At 40.4% G+C, this 22677-nt stretch overlaps 1 pseudogene; it reads right to left on the bottom strand.

The window, feature by feature from the left end:
* The window catches only part of LOC120063920, a 178527-nt pseudogene that overhangs the window by 86993 nt on the left and 68857 nt on the right, over positions 1–22677 (bottom strand).

Below are 22677 nucleotides of genomic sequence, written 5' to 3'. Positions count from 1 at the left end.
ATTTATTTAGAATTCAAGGCACACTTAACCAGCATGGCTACCACAGCATTCTGCAGCGATATGCCATCCCATCTGGTTTAAGCTTAGTGGGACTATCATTTGTTTTTCAACAGGACAATGACCCAACACACCTCCAGGCTGTGTAAGGGCTATTTTACCAAGAAGGAAAGCGATGGAGTGCTGCATTAGATGACCTGTCCTCCACAATCCCTCGACCTCAACCAAATTGAGATGGTTTGGGATGAGTTGGACCGCAGAGTGAAGGAAAAGCAACCAACAAGTGCGCAGCATACGTGGGAACTCTTTCAAGACTGTTGGAAAAGCATTCCAGGTGAAGCTGGTTGAGAGAATGCCAAGAGTGTGCAAAGCTGTCATTAAGGCAAAGGGTGGCTATTTGAAGAATCTCAAATATAAAATATATTTTGATTTGTTTAACACTTTTTTGGTTACTACATGTTTCCATATGTGTTATTTCATAGTTTTGATGTCTTCACTATTATTCTACAATGTAGAAAATTGTAAAAATTAAGAAAAACCCTTGAATGAGTAGGTGTTCTAAAACTTTTGACTGTTAGTGTAGAAGTAACAGTCATTTTTCATACTTTGGTCATCGTACTTTATCTGGTTTCCTTCAAATATAAACCAAGCAATTTCATGAAAAACATGATTTTGACTATTCATGACCTTTAATATTATATTTTGTAATTCCACATGCAACTATATTATATTATTCTAAAAAATAAGAAGGTGTGTTTGTATGTGCATGTATTGTGTGGGGGGTGGGGAGAGTGGTAGGGTGGGGGAGGTGAGGTGAGGTGAGGGGTGAAGGATCAGGAATCAATACCTTGGCATTTTCGCGCGATACTTCGCATTCAAATCTGGCAGATTCCTTTTCTTTGACCTCAACATCATGGAGTGGCTTAGAGAACTCAACATGTGGAGCTGTAAGGACACAGTCATAGTGTTACTACACCAGTATGGCAAATACACCAAAGTCTTTACAAACAAACTATATGAAAGGTTTTAATCAATACTTTACTTACGTTCAACGTTAAGGAAGCAAGAGGTTTTGAATTCTGAGGCGTCGCAGGTAAATGTTTTTGAATCATCAAGAGTGCAGCCATGAATGATGAGTTTTCTCATGCGGCCATCGGCAACAATGTCATATTTCTTCGTTTTGCGGATCTCCTGTCCATCTTGGAACCAACTGACCTCAGCGTTATCCCTGGAGACTTCACACTCCAATATAGCAGTGGCCTCTTCCTCAACTGTCTGGTCCTCCAGAGGTTTGGTGAACTCAACTGGTGGTTCTGTGAGGTCACACATTAATTACACTTGACTCGTGCTTTACATATCGTAACAGCTTAGGAAGCCAACAAAATAATTTTACCAAATTCTATCACTGTCACCAACTACTTTTATTGTTATAGTCCTTCTTAAGATTAAGTGGCCTAAAACCTATGTTTTGACTTTGTAGTTACAGTTACAGTGTAGGCTACACATTATGGTACATAATTCCTTCAACCTGTTTGTTGTTTGTACAATTACACATTTCATACATTTGTAAACAAACTTAACATCGTGGGGACACCTTTCTTCCTTCTAAAATAATTGGTTTAGATCACACCATTATATTGTGATATTGCAAGGGATATCGCTATATCGTAATTATGCAAGGCATATACTGTTTTATACTTCTTTAGTGCTTCTTAGGAACACTTATGTACTGTTACAAAAGCATACATGACTGTGTCTCACAGTCTCTCAACTCATATTTAATGCATACTTCTTTGCTGATGGGCAATCAACCGTGGATGGGATTCCCATTGAATTCAGACTGGTTGGGTAGGCTCCCAGAACATTAACACCTGGCCCACTTACATTGTTGTCTGTGCTTTGCATAGCGAAGACAACTATTGTCTAAAAAAAATCTAAATCCATGTCACAATGTACTTACAATGATCCCACTTTACATAAAATGGCCTAAAATATGTGGCTTTTGCATTTTTACCTTGCATTTACATAGGCAGGTGGAGTATGTTACCATGAACCTGGTCTATATAGCATCTTCCATAGTGGTTTATCAGTCCAATATGCTTTATAGTGTAAATATTTTAACTATATTGTTGTTTAACCTAATCATATGCACAATATCGTACCACAAATGAATTTGAAGAAATCAACCAATTAGGACCTTCGAAGCTTGACAATTATACATTTGGAATGGAAATAGAAACCAAGTGTCCATGGGGGGCAAGAATCCCAACTACAACAGCAACCAAACACCACAAACAGTAATAGCAACCTATCATTCACATAACACACATAGATTAACCTACCATTCACATGTAGTCTGGCCTCAATCTGGAAATCCTTTGCAGTGAGTTTAATTTCTCCATCTTCTGAAATCTTGACATCTCTGAGAGTCAGCGTGTGAGTTTTGTCTTCTGCTCGGGTGACCACCTGTGCAAATCAAGCAGTTTGATAAATCAGATGGACGGTGATAGCTATGCAGGGTCAAGCTATTTACTTCTTCCCGTGAATGAACATCAGCAGCTGGTGACAAGGGACCGAAGGCTCCCTGAGGGAACCCTAGGCTCAATTTTAACTCCAGTTGCACCCTGACCCTTCCCTTTTACCAGAGGTTTGGTAAGGTGGTTAACTAAGACCAAATTTCCCCAGTCTTTTACAGTAGGTGTTCCATAAAGTCAAAATGTTCCTCTTGAATGTAAACAATATAGGTCTACTGCTTATGGTGCAGTGGTACAGCAATCACAGTCAACATAGGTTCTATACTTTTCCCCCATTACAAATAGTCATGATATGCCTAATGACATAACAACTATGTGAAAACATGAAGACCATGGCAGTTCATTCACAGGCCTTTGACAAATGGTTACAGTATATACAAGTTATTTAGCTATCTCTGTTGCAAGGTAGACTATATATTATTTTAAACTTAACTTTAAACAGCCACTTTTAAAAAACACCTTCAGACTCTTATATTGATTTCATAACAGTGCAAATGACACCACATGCAATCATATTTTCCAAACAACATTTGACAGCATAAATCATCATGTTTTGGACTATTCAGCCATAGCCACAATAAAATAATAGCCTACATATTCTGAATATATTATTCTAAATGTAAGATTTTTAGTGGAACAAAAGTAATCACAGTTATCCTCAAAATAATAAAATGTTCGCTAACATTGTATATGGCAACACATCAAATTATCAAGGATGTGAATTCAATCATCATTAAAATAGGTAAGAGGACCCATATAACTGTATGTAACTGAAGGGCAAACCAGGCTATGCAACATCGTAAATCAACCTATCATATAACATTTTCATACCTCAAACACACTGGAATTAATTAAATAACTAGGCTAGACAATATACATAGGTATGTAAGGACCTAACAAATAACTCAAAGCAATTCAAAGCCAATTTCTACATGAAATTACAACACGTTTCATATTTAAAAATGATAACTGTCAAATAACTCTTCAAGCCACCTGCCATTGGACACACACACTTGAAGCAGTTAAAAATAACTAGAAGAACGCTTGCAGGGCAGAAAATCCCTCCTGCGTTATCTCAAAACCCGGATCAAATCCCCAACTGGAATCCTGATCCTCACAGGTCCTTATATGCAGAAAGCATGTAGGTTGCACAAGAGAACATTAAAACCAAAATGTAAATAATGCAACATGACAAACTGGCTAAGATCCATTTCAATTCAAGACAATTTGGAATAAGATTAAGTAAAACCAAGGACAATGTTTCAATCTTGTTAAAACATTAAAAGTATTTGGGATATGAGAATATGCTATAATCCAGGTAGTAAATCCCATGACAACAGGTATTTGTCTGCCGTATTGGAAAAACTGTTGTTCATAAGTACAATTCAAAGTCTTGGCATGTTTCCATATCAATTACTTGAGGGAGTGTCAGTGTTGTGGTAACATAAATATTTCAGATGATACAGTATAAACACTTACTCTGTCACTTGGCTCCAACTTTGTACCCCCTAAGAACCATTCCACAGCAATTCCTTCATATGACAGTTCACAGTCGAAAGTGGCGGTCTCCCCAGCAGTAACAGTAACATCCTTGAGAGGCTGCAGCAGGCCGATTACCCGCGCTTTAGATTGAGGAGAAGACATTGTTAGTCACTCCCAAATCCCAAGATAAACCTAATTGCTAATCCTCATTTTGCGGATGCCCTGACGGCTGGCCACTGCTCTGGAGTCCTGTAAACCACCAGGACAACTGATAGGACTAGCGCAGAGGGACTTGACATTGGGGGGCCTTCCTCATTTGCATACCCGGTTTCCTTGAGATGTATATGGTCAGCAAAAAACTTTGAGAGGCAGGCATGTTGTAGCTCTGCCAATCACTAACCGCCCACTCTAGATAAGGCATGTAGATTCTAAAATAGCCACAACACCTGATTGGCCTTTAACCCACCCCCTGCCAAACCACCTGCTAGGCAATCTGTCCCTGTCAATCAACCTCTCTGAATTTTGGGGGTACGCTGTTACCCAACTTTTACCCCAAAAATGGTTGCATCATGGCTAAGTATTGCATTGCATTGCAATGCCTTGGGTGTTTTGCAAGCAAGTAGATATTTAGATATATAAAAAGTGTGCCAGAATTGAAATCCAAACCTCAACACTTTTTATGACACACTTATTTGATAGCTTTAGTCCTCCCTTGTAAAACCTTTGACACCTAATTAAAAGGGGCTGTAAATGCCTGACTAAACCCTCATCTGACAGCTCTGGGGTTTACTTTACTTCAACCAACAGTTGGGAAATGTATCATTGAAGCCCACCAAAAAACAAATGAACAGATCAAACGTTTTGATGGTGGCCTACTTGCATATCTTACAGAGTAACTTTAACAAATAAGTGCTTATCTCATTGTCAAATAAAAGTGTGAGTATGTGTTAAATCATTCTCACCTTTAACTCTAAGCTGAGCATTGGATTTAGCATTGGCAGCTTGGAAGTCAACTTCTCCGGCCTGATCCTTGCGAACGTTGTACAGGATAAGGACATGCCTTGTACCCTCCTCCTTAATCTCACAGTCCTTGAAAGAGAATACACTAACAGTTACTAAGTGAACCTCGTCAAATTATACATACCCTCTATTTTCTTTTACTTCTCTGTCTCCTCAACCGCTAGGAAATTTACTAAGGAATGTCCAATTACTGTATGTAGTCATAATGAAGTGGATATTTTTCTTACAGGAGACTGATGAAGGGCCTCTCCATTGAGCTTCCAGTGACCATGGACATCCTCGTCAGAGATCTCAGTCTCAAACTTGGCGATTTCAGTTTCTGTCACTTCCACGCTGTACAGGGGCCTGACAAACGTAATGTCACGATCTGTAGAAGAAACACAAAGACAACTCAAGTGTTTGTATAAATGAAATAAAATATATACTGCAATCCTCAAATGCTGAGCTAAAAACACTAAAGGCTACTACCTTCAATGTTGAGCTTGGCCGTGGTTCTGTCCGTATCACAATCACAGCTGTATTCTCCAATGTCGGCTTTCTCTGTCTTCTTAATGATCAGCATACGCCTCTTTCCATCGGCTTTGATGACCACGTTCTTGGAGGAAGTGATTTGCTGGTCACCTTTGAACCATTTCACCTCTGCATTGGGCTTGCTCAGTTCACAAATCATCGTCAGTTCATCTTTCTCAGTGACTGAGTAGTCGTGCAGTTTTGTCGTGAAGTAAGGCTTTCCCTCTGTTTATGAAAAAGGAACCATGATGAGTTGTGTGTGTGATATTTAAGTTTCGACAACGGCTTATTTCCATCTACAGATTCTATAGATTTATTTTGATTGAACGTTTCAAGGGTTTTAACGATATACTAACCGAGAACTGTGTGCATGGCCTCTGAGATTTTGTCCATGGCCTCTACTTTGATCATGGATGTGTCATCAATGGACACCCCCTTGAAGGTCAATTTGTGCATCTTGCCATCGTCTGACATGTGCACAACTTGGCTGGGATGCAAACGCACATTGTTCTTGTACCAGGTGACCTGGATGTTGTCATGTGATACTGAACTCTGCTGTCTAGCGCTCAATACTGAACTCTGCTGTCTAGCGCTCCTTGACCATGACATCTTTAATGGGCTTCACAAACTCAAGGCGAATTCCTGATAAGACATTCAATTCATAAGAAATTTAATCATTGTCATCGTGAGAAGATCAATTTCAGTCATTTGTAATGAATTGAGTCAGGATTTAAACAGGAAGCACAGAAACATTTCTTCAGATTACATTGAATAACTAGTTCGCCAGTGGTTCTCTTGCCCTCTGCCTCAAATATGTACTCAGCTTCATCCTCATATGCGGCAGATTTAACCACCAGAGTGTGTCTCTTTCCCTCATGGGTAATATCAAACTTATCATCAGCTGTCAACTCATGAGATCTCCTGAGCCAACGGAAGCCCTTAGGCACTCTGGACACCTCACACTCAAATCTGACCTCATATTTTTCATACACTTGTACATCACTCAAAGGTGTGACAAATGTAATTGGACTCTCTGTAGTTCAGAAGGTAACAGAGATAACGTGGCATCATGGCAATGCGTAGAGAACCACCACTGAAAATATTCACATTTACATGATCAAATATAAAAATCTCACCTTTCACTTTCAGATTAGCAACACATTTAGCATTAGCAGCTGTAAATAGAATCTCCCCTGACAAGGGGGCCTTGAGGTTGTATAATATTAATGTGTGCTTTGCACCGTCCTCTATCGTTTCAATGTCCTATAAATGATAGCAACATTTGTATAGAAAATAATCCACATTAGATGAAGATGAAAGGGAAAAGGAGGAAGGAAGAGAATTCTATAGGCTGTTTCATTGTATTATTTCAAGATCACGTAAAGGATGTGAATGGATGATCACGTAATGGATATGAATGGTAGAATGGTATGAATGGTAGAATGGTCAAACAACAGTTAGAATGATTTGGTCAATGTAACATACAGGGGATTGAGTAAGGACTTCTCAGTTCAGTTTCCACTGGCCATGGACATCATCTTCAGAGATTTCTACCTCAAAATGAGCAGTCTTGCCTTCAAAGAGCTCAACGTCATACATTGGGCGAGTTATGTCTATATCTCGAGCTGCAATTCAGGATGGAGAACACTACAATTACAAGAAAATCGCAAGAACGTTCTCAAAATACATGTTTGTTACTTAACAAACATTTGTATTTGCTTATCCTCAATGTTAATATTTGCCATGGTTTTGTCCGTTCCACAATCACATACGTATTGTCCCTTATCTCAGTCCTCCACTTTCTTGATGGACAACATTCTTCAATTCGCTTCAGCCCTTATGGTTACCATCTTAGAGGCCTTCATTTCAGTCTCATTATGGTACCACATGACTAGGACATCTTTGCTGAGTTCACAGTCCAGAGCGACTTTGACTTTCTCGACTGCAGTATAATCCTGCAACCTCACTACGAAGTATGCATCCCCCTCTGGAACATGGAGTCATGAGGAGGATGAGTGTTTTGACGTGATCTTCCTGTCCAGGTTGGTGCCCCCCTCGGGTTCGTGCCATGGGGGAGATCTTTGTGGGCTATACTCTGCCTTGTCTCAGGGTAGTAAGTTGGTGGTTGAAGATATCCCTCTAGTGGTGTGGGGACGTGCGTTGGCAAAGTGGGTGGGGTTATATCCTGCCTGTTTGGCCCTGTCCGGGGGTATCGTTGGACAGGGCCACAGTGTCTCCCGACCCCTCCTGTCTCAGCCTCCAGTATTTATGCTGCAATAGTTTATGTGTTGGGGGGCTAGGGTCAGTCTGTTATATCTGGAGTATTTCTCCTGTCTCATTCGGTGTTCTGTGTGAATTTAAGTATGCTCCCTCTAATCCTCTCTCCCTTTTTCTCTCTTTCTCTCTCTCTCTCTTTCTCTCTCTCTTCTCTCGGAGGACCTGAGCCCTAGGACCATGCCTCAGGACTACCTGGCCTGATGACTCCTTGCTGTCCCCAGTCCACCTGGTCATGCTGCTGCTCCAGTTTCAACTGTCCTGCCTGCGGCTATGGAACCCTGACCTGTTCACTGGATGTGCTACCTTGTCCCGGACCTGCTGTTTTGGACCCTCTCTCTACCGCACCTGCTGTCTCTAACTCTGAATGATCGGCTATGAAAAGCCAACTGACATTTACTCCTCAGGTGATGACCTGTTGCACCCTCTACAACCACTGTGATTATTATTATCTGACCCTGCAGGTCATCTATGAATGTTTGAACATCTTGGCCATTTCCATTTATAATCTCCACCCGGGACTGCCAGAAGAGGACTGGCCACCCCTCAGAGCCTGGTTCCTCTCTAGGTTTCTTACTAGGTTCTGGCCTTTCAAGGGAGTTTTTCGTAGCCACAGTGCCTTTACATCTGCATTGCTTGCTGTTTGGGGTTTTAGGCTGGGTTTCTGTACAGCACTTTGTGACATTGGCTGATGTAAAAAGGGCTTTGTAAATAAATTTGATTGATTTTGCATTCTGTATTTATGTACTGTAGCGTGGTGCAAATCCTTGAATGACAAACAATTTGAATGAAGCAACAAAGCAAGGGTTACCTATCACTGTCAGTTTTGCCATTGAGAGAATTCCTTTAGCCTCTGCCTTAACCTGGCAGATATCATCAAGAGTCAACTCCTTGATTTCTAACGCGTGTTTCTTTCCACGACTATGGATGAGCACGGTTCTGCTCACATGGAGTTCTATTTCATTTTTGTACCATGTCACAGGTACATTCTCATGAGAGAGCTCAAGCTCAAACCGAGCAGTGTTACCTTCCTTCTCAGTTTGGTCCTGAAGTCGCAATTCAAATTTGAGCCTCATACCTAAACTCAGCAAAAAAAGAAACGTCCTCTCACTGTCAACTGCATTTATTTTCAGCAAACTTAACATGTGTAAATATTTGTAGGAACATAACAAGATTCAACAACTGAGACATAATGTGACTAACAGAAATGGAATAACGTGTCCCTGAACAAAGGGGGGTTCAAAATCAAAAGTAACAGTCAGTATCTGGTGTGGCCACCAGCAGCATTAAGTACTGCAGTGCATCTCCTCCTCATGGACTGCACCAGATTTGCCAGTTCTTGCTGTGAGATGTTACCCCACTCTTCCACCAAGGCACATGCCAGTTCCCGGAAATTTCTGGGCAGAATGGCCCTAGCCCTCACCCCCCGATCCAACAAGTCCCAGATGTGCTCAATGGGATTGAGATCCGGGCTCTTCGCTGGCCATGGCAGAACACTGACATTCCTGTCTTACAGGAAATCACGCACAGAACGAGCAGTATGGCTGGTGGCATTGTCATGCTGGAGGGTCATGTCAGGATGAGCCTGCAGGAAGAGTACCACATGAGGGAGGAGGATGTCTTCCCTGTAACGCACAGCTTTGAAATTGCCTGCAATGACAACAAGCTTAGTCCGATGATGCTGTGACACACCGCCCCAGACCATGACGGACCCTCCACCTCCAAATCGATCCCGCTCCAGAGTACAGGCCTCGGTGTAACGCTCATTGCTTCGACGATAAACGCAAATCCGACCATCACCCCTGGTGAGACAAAACTGCGACTCGTCAGTGAAGAGCACTTTTTGCCATTCCTGTCTGGTCCAGCGACGGTGGGTTTGTGCCCATAGGCAACGTTGTTGCCGGTGATATCTGGTGAGGACCTGCCTTACAACAGGCCTACAAGCCCTCAGTCCAACCTCTCTCAGCCTATTGCGGACAGTCTGAGCACTGATGGAGGGATTGTGTGTTCCTGGTGTAACTCGGGCAGTTGTTGTTGCCATCCTGTACCTGTCCCGCAGGTGTGATGTTCGGATGTACTGATCCTGTGCAGGTGTTGTTATATGTGGTCTGCCACGGCGAGGACAATCAGCTGTCCCTCCTGTCTCCCTGTAGCGCTGTCTTAGGCGTCTCACAATACGGACATTGCAATGTATTGCCCTGGCCACATCTGCAGTCCTCATGCCTCCTTGCAGCATGCCTAAGGCACGTTCACACAGATGACCAGGGACCCTGGGCATCTTTCTTTTGGTGTTTTTCAGAGTCAGTAGAAAGGCCTCTTTAGTGTCCTAAGTGTTCATAACTGTGACCTTAATTGCCTACCGTCTGTAAGCTGTTAGTGTCTTAACGACTGTTCCACAGTTGCATGTTCATTAATTGTTTATGGTTCATTGAACAAGCATGGGAAACAGTGTTTAAACCCTTTACAATGAAGATCTGTGAAGTTATTTGGATTTTTACAAATTATCTTTGAAAGACAGGGTCCTGAAAAAGAGACATTTCTTTTTTTGCTGAGTTTATATTATGTTAGGTGAGTGCATAGTGGACTTAGTTAAGAGAAAATGATTTCAACTCGCGAAATAATGAATGAATCACAACTTTTGATGATATCAAACAAAAACCACTCAAAGGGTGTCAAGTCTAATAACAATGGTTCCATACTTACCCTCCACAGTGAGTGTAGAGGTTGAATTTTTGCCCAAGGCTTCTATACTGTAATTTCCCTCATCATCAAACTCACCATTGTTTATGACCAACATATGTATTATTCCATCATTGATTATTTCATATTTTTTGTCTGATGTACCAATAGTGTCTGACCCCTTTAACCACATGACTTCAGGCACATCCCTTGTGATAGTACATTCAAACATAGCCTGTTTCTTTTCAGGTACAGACAGCCGTTTAAGGGGACTGTGAAGTCCATTTCCATCTCTGGGAGGTACGAATAAGGCTCTCTTTGTCAATACATGCATAACATCATCGATACATACATTACATGACCAAAAGTATGTGGACACCTGCTTGTCGAACATCTCATTCCAGAATCATGTGCATTAATATGGAGTTGGTCCCCCCTTTACTGCTATAACAGCCTCCACTCTTATGAGAAGGCTTTCCACCTGATGTTGGAACATTGCTGCGGGGACTTGCTTCCTTTCAGCCACAAGAGCATTAGTGAGGTCACTGATGTTGGGCGATTAGCTCTGGCTCGCAGTCGGCATTCCAATTCATCCCAAAGGTGTTTGATGGGGTAGAGGTCAGGGCTCTGCGCAGGCCAGTGAAGTTCTTCCACACCGATTTCGACAAAACATTTCTGTCTGGACCTTACTTTGTGCAAGGGGGCATTGTTTCCTGAAACAGGAAAGGGCCTTCCCCAAACTGTTGCCAGAAGGTTGAAATCACAGAATCGTCTAGAATGTCATTGTATGCTGTAGTGTTAAGATTTTCCTTCACTGGAACTAAGGGGCCTAGCCCAAACCATGAAAAACAGCCCGAGACCATTATTCCTCCTCCAGGAAACTTGACAGTTGGCACAAAGCATTCGGGCAGGTAGCGTTGTCCTGGCATCTGCCAAACCCAGATTTGTCCATCAGACTGCCAGATGGTGAAGCGTGATTCATCACTCCAGAGAACGCATTTCAACTACTCCAGAGTCCAATGGTGGCGAGCTTTACACCACTCCAGCCGACGCTTGGCATTCGCATGGTGATCTTAGGATTGTGTGCGGCTGCTCGGCCATTGAAACCCATTTTATGAAGCTCCCAACGAACAGTTATTGTGCTGACGTTGCAAAGAGGCAGTTTGGAACGCGGTAGTGAGTGATGCAACTGAGGACAGATGATTTTTAAGCGCTACACACTCGCTGGTCCCGTTCTGTGAGCTTGTGTGGCCTACCACTTCGCGGTGGAGTCGTTGTTGCTCCTAGACGTTTCCACTTCACGATAACAGCACTTACAGTTGACCGGGGCAGCTCTAGTAGGGCAGAAATTTGACGAACTGACTTGTTGGAAAGGTGGCATCCTATGACAGTGCCACATTGAAAGTCACTGAGCTCTTCAGTAAGGTCATTCTACTGCCAATGTTTGTCTATGGCGATTGTATGGCTGTGTGCTTGATTTTATCACCTGTCAACAACAGCTGATGGTGAAATAGCCAAATCCACTAATTTGAAGGGGTGTCCACATACTTTTGTATATACAGTATAATGCAAATACATACATACATACATACATACATACATACATACATACATACATACATACATACATACATACATACATACATACATACATACATACATACATACATACATACATACATACATACATACATACTGTGCTCTTGGAACAATTGCTTACCCTTGACTGTGAGCACAGCACTAGTGACAGCATTCAGAGCTGTATAAGACACTTCACCAGACGCGTCCAGTGGAACACTTTTCAGAGTGAGGAAACGTTTATTGCCCTCCATTTTGATCTCACATGTCTGAAAATGCACAATAAAAAGAAAACCGATATCAAAGACTGTTCAACATTTCTAAAAATTGTGGTTACGCTTAGTGTTCGTGCAAATATTACAGTCAAATCATAAGACAAGTCTTACCGGTGATCTTGTTAAGACCTGCCCTTTATGTTTCCATTCTCCAGGCACATCCTCTTCAGATATCTCAGTTTCAAATGTAACATCCTCTTTCTCGACCACCTCGCAACTTGAGAGAGGTTTCAAGATCTCAGCTTCACGTTCTGTAAAAATATCAAAAGTATATAATAAGCATTCACTAGGTAGCCTTACTGGATTCAACAGCATACAAGATATGAGTGATTGTGCAACCAACCTCCAAGAGTCAGGTTAGCTGTGTATCTGTGGCCTTCAACCTCCATGGTATATTCTGCAATATCTTCGGGCTGTGCATTCTTTATTGTGAGAGTCAGGACTTTGCCTTCTTTCTTGACCTCAGTCTTGTCAGTAGGATCATTAGGAATCTCCTCGTTGCCTTTGAAAAACTTCCAGTTGGGGGTTTCTTTGAAGAGCTCACATTTGAAAGTGGCAGTGGCCTTGGGTTTCACATGCTGATCTCTCAATGGTTTCACCAACCAGTCTCTGACAATTTCTGTAAACATTTATTTGTGATCAGTTTTCGTACGTAGACTAACAGATTCAGTATATTTATATTGTTGATGAGTGTCAACGGTTTATTTAGGGAATTCTCTACATACCAATGATTTTGACAGTTGTTTTAGTCCTGATGAGTTCACACTCGCATGCGTAGATTCCAGCGTCGTCATCTCCCATGTTCTGGATCGTAACGGCTTGTTGCATTCCAATAACGTTGATGGCCACCTTTCCAGCGATTACTTTGAGGACTTTACCACTCTTCATCCAGGTCACTTCTCTCTCTTTGTTCAACTCACAGGTCAGGTACATAGGCTGCCCCTTCAGGACCGACGTCTCCTCACCCAGCTCTTTCACCCACTTCACGGGCAGTTCTGAACAGGTAAGTATTAGGTCATTATTTACATGAAAATGTGCATACAAATGATTTCCATCAAAATATAAAGGTACAATGCATCAACCCATATCAATAATATATACATATAATTATCATCACAACTTAAACGTGACAAAAGCTACATAGATTAGGGAATACTTTATCAAAAAGGGGAGTACTCTCCATCAAATTGTGTAGTTATACGGAATACATTTTTATATGACAATATAAAATATGACATTAAGTAAACAATCGTTATTTAAGCTACATCACCTGGAAATTATTTGTTATCAGCTTTTCAGTGGTTTACATGATTTTGTACAGAAATATGATTCTTATAAATACATAATTAATTAAGTGTTAGTCATTTCTTATATAATGGAAATAATTCACATTCTTTCAATTAAGAAAATTCTCTGAAATACCTTCAACAATGAGTTTGGCGGTTGTTGTCTTTTCCTTGTTGCCCAGCTTGGCAACACAAGTGTACTCTCCAGTGTCCACCAGTTGGACGTCAATAATGGCCAGTCTGCGATCTTTGCCATCAGAGGTGAATTTGTGTTTTGGACTCTCTCTTAGGTTGCTGCCATCTTTCATCCATGTAGTTACAGCAGTAGAAGGTGAAACTTCACACTCAAACGTAGCAGATGCACCAACAGCATCACCTTCTTGTAACACTATGTCTTTGAGTGGTTTCGTAAACTTCAGTGGAACTGCTTTGAGCTGGAATCCAAAAGGATTAGCATCTGGGGGTTTGTCTCCTCCACCACCACCGGGTTTCAGTCCTCTACCCCTGCCTTCACCAGGGGATGGAGTTTTGCCTGCTACAATTTAGACACAATTACACAGATTAGATGTTTAGCGTGTTTACAGCAGTTAAAAGTGTTAACATTTTCAAACTAATATTTTTTTTACACTTACCATGATATTTCCTAATAGAAAATGTGAGTGCTGCGTCAGCTGTCCAAAATAATTTTTATGATAGTGGAAGAAGTTTAGAAGTTTAAATTGTTAAAGGCTGGCTAGTGTTGAAAAATGTAGGCTAGTGTAGTAGAATCAGGCTAATGACTGTATCATAAATAGTAGTGGGATAGTAGCCTTTCTAAAATGGAGGTTTGGATCATGGATGCAGATTGGTTGATAGGCGTTTGTTATTCACAATAATTCATGGCAAATGCCAGTTCTATTTGAATTATCAATGCGCATCCACTGTCCCCCAGTGACCCGGACGCAACAATTGGTGACTCAGACCTGGACTTGGACTTGACCAGTAGCGACACTGTTGTTATTAACTCTCATCCTTGCTTAATTTTCAACATGCTAGATACAACAGCAAATGCTACTGTATTAACTGCTAGCCTTACTATTGTAATATGCAAGACAGTAAGATAGCTTCCTTATTATGAAGAATTAATAATTAATTTAGTTGGCTAGCTAGCAAGGGAATGTTAGCCAGCCTGCATAGCAACTATTTTTGTTATAACTAGCACACAAAAAAAGAAAGATGTATATTCTGATTGCTTATTTGAAAAGCAGTGAATGAGACAAAGATTTTGTCCAACTTGTTGGGAAAGTGGTCAAAGTAGCTAACTTCTTTCAAAAGCAAGTGTTCACAGTGAATAGAATGTTGGATGTCATTGCTGAATTATGAGAGGTTTAGAATATTGAAGGTTTTGGGAAGGACACACATCTTAATAGTTTAAGAAGAATAAATTATATTAAAAAGCTATTGATAAGAAATGTAAGTTTAACCTGTCTGCACGTTTTAAAGTTTGAACAGTCATTATAATGTAAACCGTTCAAATTTAGTTACAGTGACAACACTGTGAAGAAATAGAATAAGCTTAAAAATACTATGCAGGAAAAGAGTAGTGTGCTAATGCAGCACTCTAAAAAATCTATTATTTTCACATGGATACAGTCTTACCTTTGAGGCTTCTGCCTCTGCCTGCACCTCTACCTGCACCTGCTTCTTCTGCTGGCTTTCCATCTGTTTAAGATATTTAGAATGACTACAATGTAAAGACAGATCACATTCAAATCCCTTGTAAAATCCCTTCCATCTGTTTATAATAGTTCAAATGACTACAATGTAAAGACAGATCACATTCAAATCCCTTGTAAAATCCCTTCCATCTGTTTATAATAGTTCAAATGACTACAATGTAAAGACAGATCACATTCAAATCCCTTGTAAATATTTTTACTCAGAATTGTACACACAATAAGGTGAGATAAATAAAGATGAAGGGTGATGATGAAAACAAATTGACAATGGATGATGGGAAATGGGTATATAATACACAATGTCAAATACCATGTAGAATAACAACATGCTAAATATGTGCTTTTTACATGGATTGACAGACAAATAACACAAACATGGAGACTGACATGGAGAAACAACACACAATGATGACAAACATCACATAGAATAAGATGGAAATGGATGAAGATTGTTTGGGATAAAATACTTTTTCTGATGAAAAGTATCGACATGAAGAAACAATACAGAATGATGACAAACATTAACATGTAGAACATAATTTTTTGGGGGATGGAAATGGGTGGAGATTATTTGGGGTGAAGGACTTTTTATGAGCCATTAATGTTGATTCGCTGCAGCCTTCATCTCACCTCGTCTTGGCATTCCAGGGGTCTCAAGTGCATCACCTTCCTCTCCCCAGTCTTCTGTGGACCCAGAACTATCACGAGGGACAAGTTCCCATCCCCAACCTTCATTGTCAGATTCCTCCTCAACCTCTGGCTCCTCCTCAAAGACTTCCTCCTCCAGCTGAGTGGAGATCTTTCTTAACTGTACCGCTTTGGGAGAAAGCTCTTTCATTCCTGGCACCTTCTTTGGTGGTGCTCCATCACTTTTCTCTTGTGGTGATTTCCTTTGAACTTTTTTTAGGGTAACACATTCAAATGAATCTTTTGGTGAAACTTCTTTGGGCAGCTTTTTGGTCCTTTCTGCCCTGGGCTTCCTCTCCATAGTATCTTTTTCTATTTCTTGTGGTTTTTCAACCTTAGGTGAAGGAGTCTTTTTCAGTTCCACCATTTTCTTAAGTGTCTCTTCATGCTTTAAAGGTTTGTCTTCTTTGTCCTCTGGTTCTCTTGGCACGCGATCAACCTTTTTTAACTGTACTGGCTTTTCCACTTGAGGACTCTTTTCCATTTTCTTTACGGGTGCTGTCTTTGGAGGACTTGACTCTTGTTGAGGTTTTTTTTCAGCTTCTTTTGTCTCAGGCGCCTTCTCAGGATTCACAGCTTCTGTGTCAGCTTTAGGTGACTTTGAAAATGGATTCAATTTAACATCTTCCTTCCCTTGCTCCTGTGTTGGAACCCTTTTCACCTTTGTCAGTGGTTTGTCAGAATCCCGGACTTGTTCATCTTCAGGAACTTTGGTCACTGGTTTTAATTTGACTGCCTGTGGCTCTTCTTTAGCACTAGGAAGTCTATCAGCTTTCTTACGATCAACAGGTTCTTTAATGTCTTCATCTCTTGGTTGTCTCTCACCTCTCTTGAAAAACACAGATTCTTTGTCTTTGTCCTTCTCTGGCTCAACGGTCAGAGCTTTAGAAGATTTTTGGAACAGTTTTAACTTCACAGTTTCTTGTTCTTTTTCATCTGATGGTAATCTGGACAGCTTCTTTCGGGCTAAACTTGGGTCTGTTGGTGCCTCTTCTTTCACCCCCTTGGGAGTTTGCTTCAAAGTAATTTTGTCCTCTTCTTTTTCATCTCTGGGAATGGTCTTCTGAGACCATTTGTCTTCAGTTGAGTCTTTTGGTTCATTTTCTTTAGGTGTCTTTACTTTAGCAGCTTCAGGTATCTTGCTGATTGCATCGGTCTTGCTTATTTTCTCTGCCTCACATCTTTCAGATATTGTTACTTCACCTTCATCATACACTCTCTCTTCAAAGTCATGGATTGTATGCTTTGTCATTTTTGGATGTTTCTTTAGTGGTGCTGGCAGATCTTCAAAGGGGACTGAAGGTACTTTCTTCAGTGATATAATATCCTGTTCTCCCTCCACGTCTTTGGATATCCAGGTTGTTTTCTTCAAGGTTGGCGTGACAAGTTTTTCTTTTTCCTCAATGTGAATTTTAGCTTTTTGACGGAGAACTGCAGCAAAGGTTTCACATTGCACATAACAGCTCACTTAACAAGATAATAACATTGAAAACATCACACCAGACAACATTCAAACCCTGAGGTTTTACACATTGAACAATAGACACACAACAAACAAAGAAACAAACAAAATTCACAGAAAACAACAATGCCACGGTACACAATAGTACTAGATATTGAAAAGTTTGAGCTGGATATTTCTTTTTAAGCAAGGAATATGGAAATGGGATTATAAATTAAGAAGAAAACAAGTATTCATCATACCTTTCTTAGCTGGTCCTGGTGCCTGCTTGCCTTCACCTAGCAGGAAAAGTATAGAAAAGTTTTTTTTTTTAAATTGTCCACTTAAGATACATTTGAAGATATATGGGATACAAGCCTCAATGTATCATGTACGGTTAGGACATTGAGATATGATTGAGGAAACCAACGCAATCACGTTCTATAAGAGATTGATTAATTTCTCTTTGAATGGTGTTGGGCATTAGTCTTGAGGAACCAATCCTGGAATTTCAAGGGATATTCCTCCCATAACCAATCAAAGATCAGGACAATTGAAGTAATATTATCAAGTGAAGATATAAATGAGGGAATATATTACATGCTCCCATTTTTGTCATTAATACATTTCAGGATGAGAACTTAGTTAAGACAAACAAAATGGCATGACATACAAAACCCCAGTATTGCTGAGGAGATTAGAGGTGGCACCTACCTGATTTAAATAGTATAACAGGCACATACAATATTATATTAAGGACAGACAAAAAACAGGAATGCTTTGTGAAATGAAGAGGTAACATTCTTGTTGAATGAAATTAACACTAAAACCTGTTGTTAAGTGACTTGGAGAAACCCAAGCCAAATATACTAGCCTCAACCCTCTATGCCTAGAATAAGGTTGAAGAAAGCATGCTTGGTTTTATTTGGATGGTATGGTATTCAGAATATTAATAGGATATTAGTTTGTGATTTTATATCCAGATTATTTGGAACATTCTTAGCTGAATACCTGGCTTTATATTGTCTTGTTCTTGCTCTTGGATGACAGGCTTTGTCTCCTCTGTAGCCTTTTTCTCTCGAGGTGCTTCAAAATAGTGTTTAAGATTTAGATTTGCCCAAGAAGCATTCATTCACGAATGTATAGAAATAACTTTAAGAAAATAAATGACAAACATTTAACAGAAATGTACCTTTAAGAGGGCTGACTTTCTTTGCAAGTTGCTCAGTGGGCTTTGGAAATGTTTCCTTCTCCTTTACTGGTACTTCAAATAAAATTATACTATGATCATAATCAAGACACTGGATGTTGGGGGCAAGCATTAAACCACCGAGAAGAAACATGTTTTCAACACACAAAGACACATAATAGATAATATGTAATATCCCAAATACATCACACAAACAAACATAACAGACAGGATAGCAAGGATTGGCCTTGTTATACCTTTTGGGGGAGCAACATAATCTTCACTTGAAAGAGACACCACTTCAGCAACAGCCTTCTTTTCTGGTTTAGACTCAGACTTAGGCTCAGGTTTAGACTCTGGCTTAGACACTTTCTTTAGAAGTGGCTCTGCTGGCTTTGGAGGCTCAGCAACAGCATTCTTCTCTGGTTTAGACTCAGGCTTAGACACTTTCTTTAGAAGTGGCTCTGCTGGCTTTGGAGGCTCAGCAACAGCCTTTTTCTCTGGCTTAGGCTCAGACTTAGGTTCAGGTTTAGACTCTGGCGAAGACAATTTCTTAAGAAGTGTCTCAGCAGGCTTTGAAGGTGACTCCTTCACCTCTTCAGCAATAGCTGTTTTCTCTGGCTTGGGCACTTTCTTTGCAAGAGGCTCAGCAGGCTTTGGAGCTGATTCCTTCTCCTTTGCTGGAACTTGAAATAAAATGATATCGTCATAATCAAGATACTACAGAGCATTGGACCACTAAGAAAGTATCAGAGAAAGATGTTATCAAATATAAACAGAGCACACACCACACAGAGAAAAACATAAAACATGCATAACATAGACACAAACATAACACACAAAATATAAAGATTTTTTAAAAATTTGTATTTTAGGTTTTCTTGTTATACCTTTTTTGGGAACATCTTCTTCAAGAATAGCTATCTTTTCTGGCTTAGTCTCTGGCTCAGCCACTTTCTTTACAAGTGGCTTAGTAGGCTTAGGTGGTGATTCCAGCTCAGCAATAACCATTGTCTCTGGCTTAGGCACTTTTTTAGGAATTGGCTCAGCCGGCTTAAGAGGTGATTCTTTCACCTCCTCAGCATTCATTTTTTCTGGTTTAGACTCTGGCGAAGACACTCTCTTTACAAGTGGCTCTGCCGGCTTTGGAAGTGTTACTTTCACCTCTTCAGAAACAGCTGTTTTCTCTAGCTTAGGCACTTTCTTCACAAGCGGCTCAGTGGGCTGTGGGAGTGTTTCCTTCTTCTTTGCTGGTACTAGAAATAAAGTTATTTTATGATTAAAACCAAGACACTACAGATTGGGGTAAGCAGTAGAGCACCAAGAAAGTACCAAGGAAAGATGTGATCAAACAGAAAACATACAAAAACACACAAATAAGAAAATATCCCAAACACAAAAACACAAAACATACAGACAAACAACAGACCAAAAAGCACGATTTTAAGAGGGATGCAAGAGTGAAGATTTGTATTTCAAGGATTGCCCTGGTTATACCTTTTTGAGGAGAAACATCGTATTTAATTGACAGAGACACCTCTTCACCTATAGCCATCTTCTTTGTATTGGTCTCTGGCTTAGACTCTGGTTTGGCTACTTTCTTTGCAAGTGGCTCAACAGGCCCTGGGGGTGATTCTTCCACCACATCAGCAATAACTGTCTTCTCTGGCGTAGTCACTTTCTTTACAAGTGTCTCAGCAGGCTTTGGAGGTGATTCTTTCACCACATCCACAATAACTGTCTTCTCTGGTGTAGTCACTTTCTTTACAAGTGTCTCAGCAGGCTTTGGAGGTGATTCTTTCACCACATCAGCAATAACTGTCTTCTCTGGCGTAGTCACTTTCTTTACAAGTGTCTCAGCAGGCTTTGGAGGTGATTCTTCCACCCTTACAGTAACAGCCTTCCTCTCTGGTGTAAGCCTTTGCCTAGCATCTATCTTAGACTCTGATTTAGCCTCTGGTTTAGGCTCTGGCTTAGCATCTAGTTTAGGCTTAGGCTCTGCCTTAACCTCTGCTTTAGGCTCTGGCTTAGGATCTGGCTTAGCATTTAGTTTAGGCTTAGGCTCTGGCTTTAACACTTGTGGCTCAGCGGGCTGTGGTAAATTTTTCACCTCTACTTCAATAACATCATTATTTTCTGGCTTAACCTCTAGCCTAACCTCTGGCATAGGATCTGGTTTAACCTCTGGTTTAGGTTTAGGCTCTGTTTTAGCCTCTGGCTTAGGCTCTGGCTTAGACTCTGGCGTAGACACTTTCTTTACAAGTGTCTCAGCAGGCTTTTCAGCAATAACCCTCTTCTCTGGCTTGGACTCTAGCTTGATTTCAGGCTTAGACTCTGGTTTAGCCACTTTCTTTGCAAATGGCTCAGATTCTTTCACTCCTTCAGCAACAACAGTCTTCTCTAGCTGAGACACTTTCTTTGTAAGTGGTTCAACAGGCTGTGGAGGTGATTCCTTCTTCATTGCCGGTTCTTGAAAAAAAATTATACCATGGTCAAGATCAATATACTACAGATTGGGGTAAGCAGTCGAGCACCAAGAAAATACCAAAAAAATAAATGATCAAATGGAGAACACAAAGGATACACAAAAAATACACAGAAACAACACAGAATCACAAAACAGGCGCAAGAGTGGCGCAGGAGTTGTGTATTTTGACCACATAAAAGGATGTATTGATATGGGATGGCAAACACTGGAATGAAAAAAGTTGATGATCAATACTTGGCAAAAAAAAGTTTAATTTCAAACTAAGCATGAAATGGAATTGCTGGCTGATTTTGCTGACAGACAATTGCGATAATGATGAGATGAAACATGTAACATTTACTTAGTATACCTCTTGAAGGCGAGGCTTTTGAATATATATTGTCCTCCTTCTGTGAGACAAGAGTTTCCTCCTCAGATAGAATAACTTTAACAGGTTTTCCTTTGTCAGTGACCGGTTTCTTAGTTTGGATGTCCTCAACTATAAGAGGTATCTCTTCGAGGGGTCCTCTCTCATAGAAGGTATCTTGTCTGTGTCTTCCTTGGATTCAATTACTTTGGCAGGTTTTCCTTTTTCAAGTATCTGTTTCTTTGATTCAAAGTTCTCAACTCTAAGAGGTATCTCTTCAGTGGTTTCCTTTCTCTTAGTAAGTCTCTTGTCTAATGTTTGCTCCTTGGATGGAGTTACTTTGGCAGATTTGCCTTCCTCAACTACTTGTTTCTTAGTTTGCTTGTCTTCAACTGTACGAGGTATCTCTTCAGTGGTTTCCTCTCCCGTAGTAAGAGTCTTCTCAAAAGTTTCCTCCGTGGATTGAATTACTTTGGAAGTTTTGTTTTCTCAACTACCTGTCTCTTTATTTTGAAGTCCTAAACTGTACGAGTTATCTCTTCAGTACAAACTAATCCCTGTCCTTTCTCTTTGGGCAACGCAAGGTTTTTGGTAGAGAAACCTTCTGACAAAGGTGTTTTGTCCTTTCCTGTATCAACTTGAAGATTTGATATGTTTTGCCTTAATGATTCTACTCTGATAGAAGATTCTACTGGTTCTGTGGATTCTACTGGTTGAGAAAAACTTTCTTGGCTAGATCTACTTTCAGAAGCATGTTTATCTGTTGGTTTGGGGAAAATATTATCTGTGGTTCTCTTTCTATTCTGTGAAACATCCATAACAGATGCCTCTTGATTCAAAGTGTATTCTTCATGTTCCTGGGTAGAAGCTTCTCTTGGAGAACTATTGTCTATCCTAACAGAGATCTCCTGTCTTCTGCCTGACTTATCCTTCTTCTCTGATACCCTGGTGGTAATTTCCTGTTTCTTGACCATGTCTGCTTTCTCTCTTTGCACTTTCTTATCTGTTTCTATTACCTTGCTTTCACCCTCAACTACCGACGGTCAATCAATAGACTTTTTCATAGATATTTCTTCACTTATACTAGCACTCCCTTGTTTCATGTCAGTAACTTCTTCATATTTTTTAATAAATCCGGTGTCCTGTTTTTTGTCAGATAATACTTTCAAAGAT

This window comes from Salvelinus namaycush, chromosome 19 (assembly GCF_016432855.1).
Source record: "Salvelinus namaycush isolate Seneca chromosome 19, SaNama_1.0, whole genome shotgun sequence".
NCBI lineage: Eukaryota > Metazoa > Chordata > Actinopteri > Salmoniformes > Salmonidae > Salvelinus > Salvelinus namaycush.
Note: the sequence above shows the minus strand (reverse complement) of the source record. Positions and strands in the feature narration are given on the sequence as shown.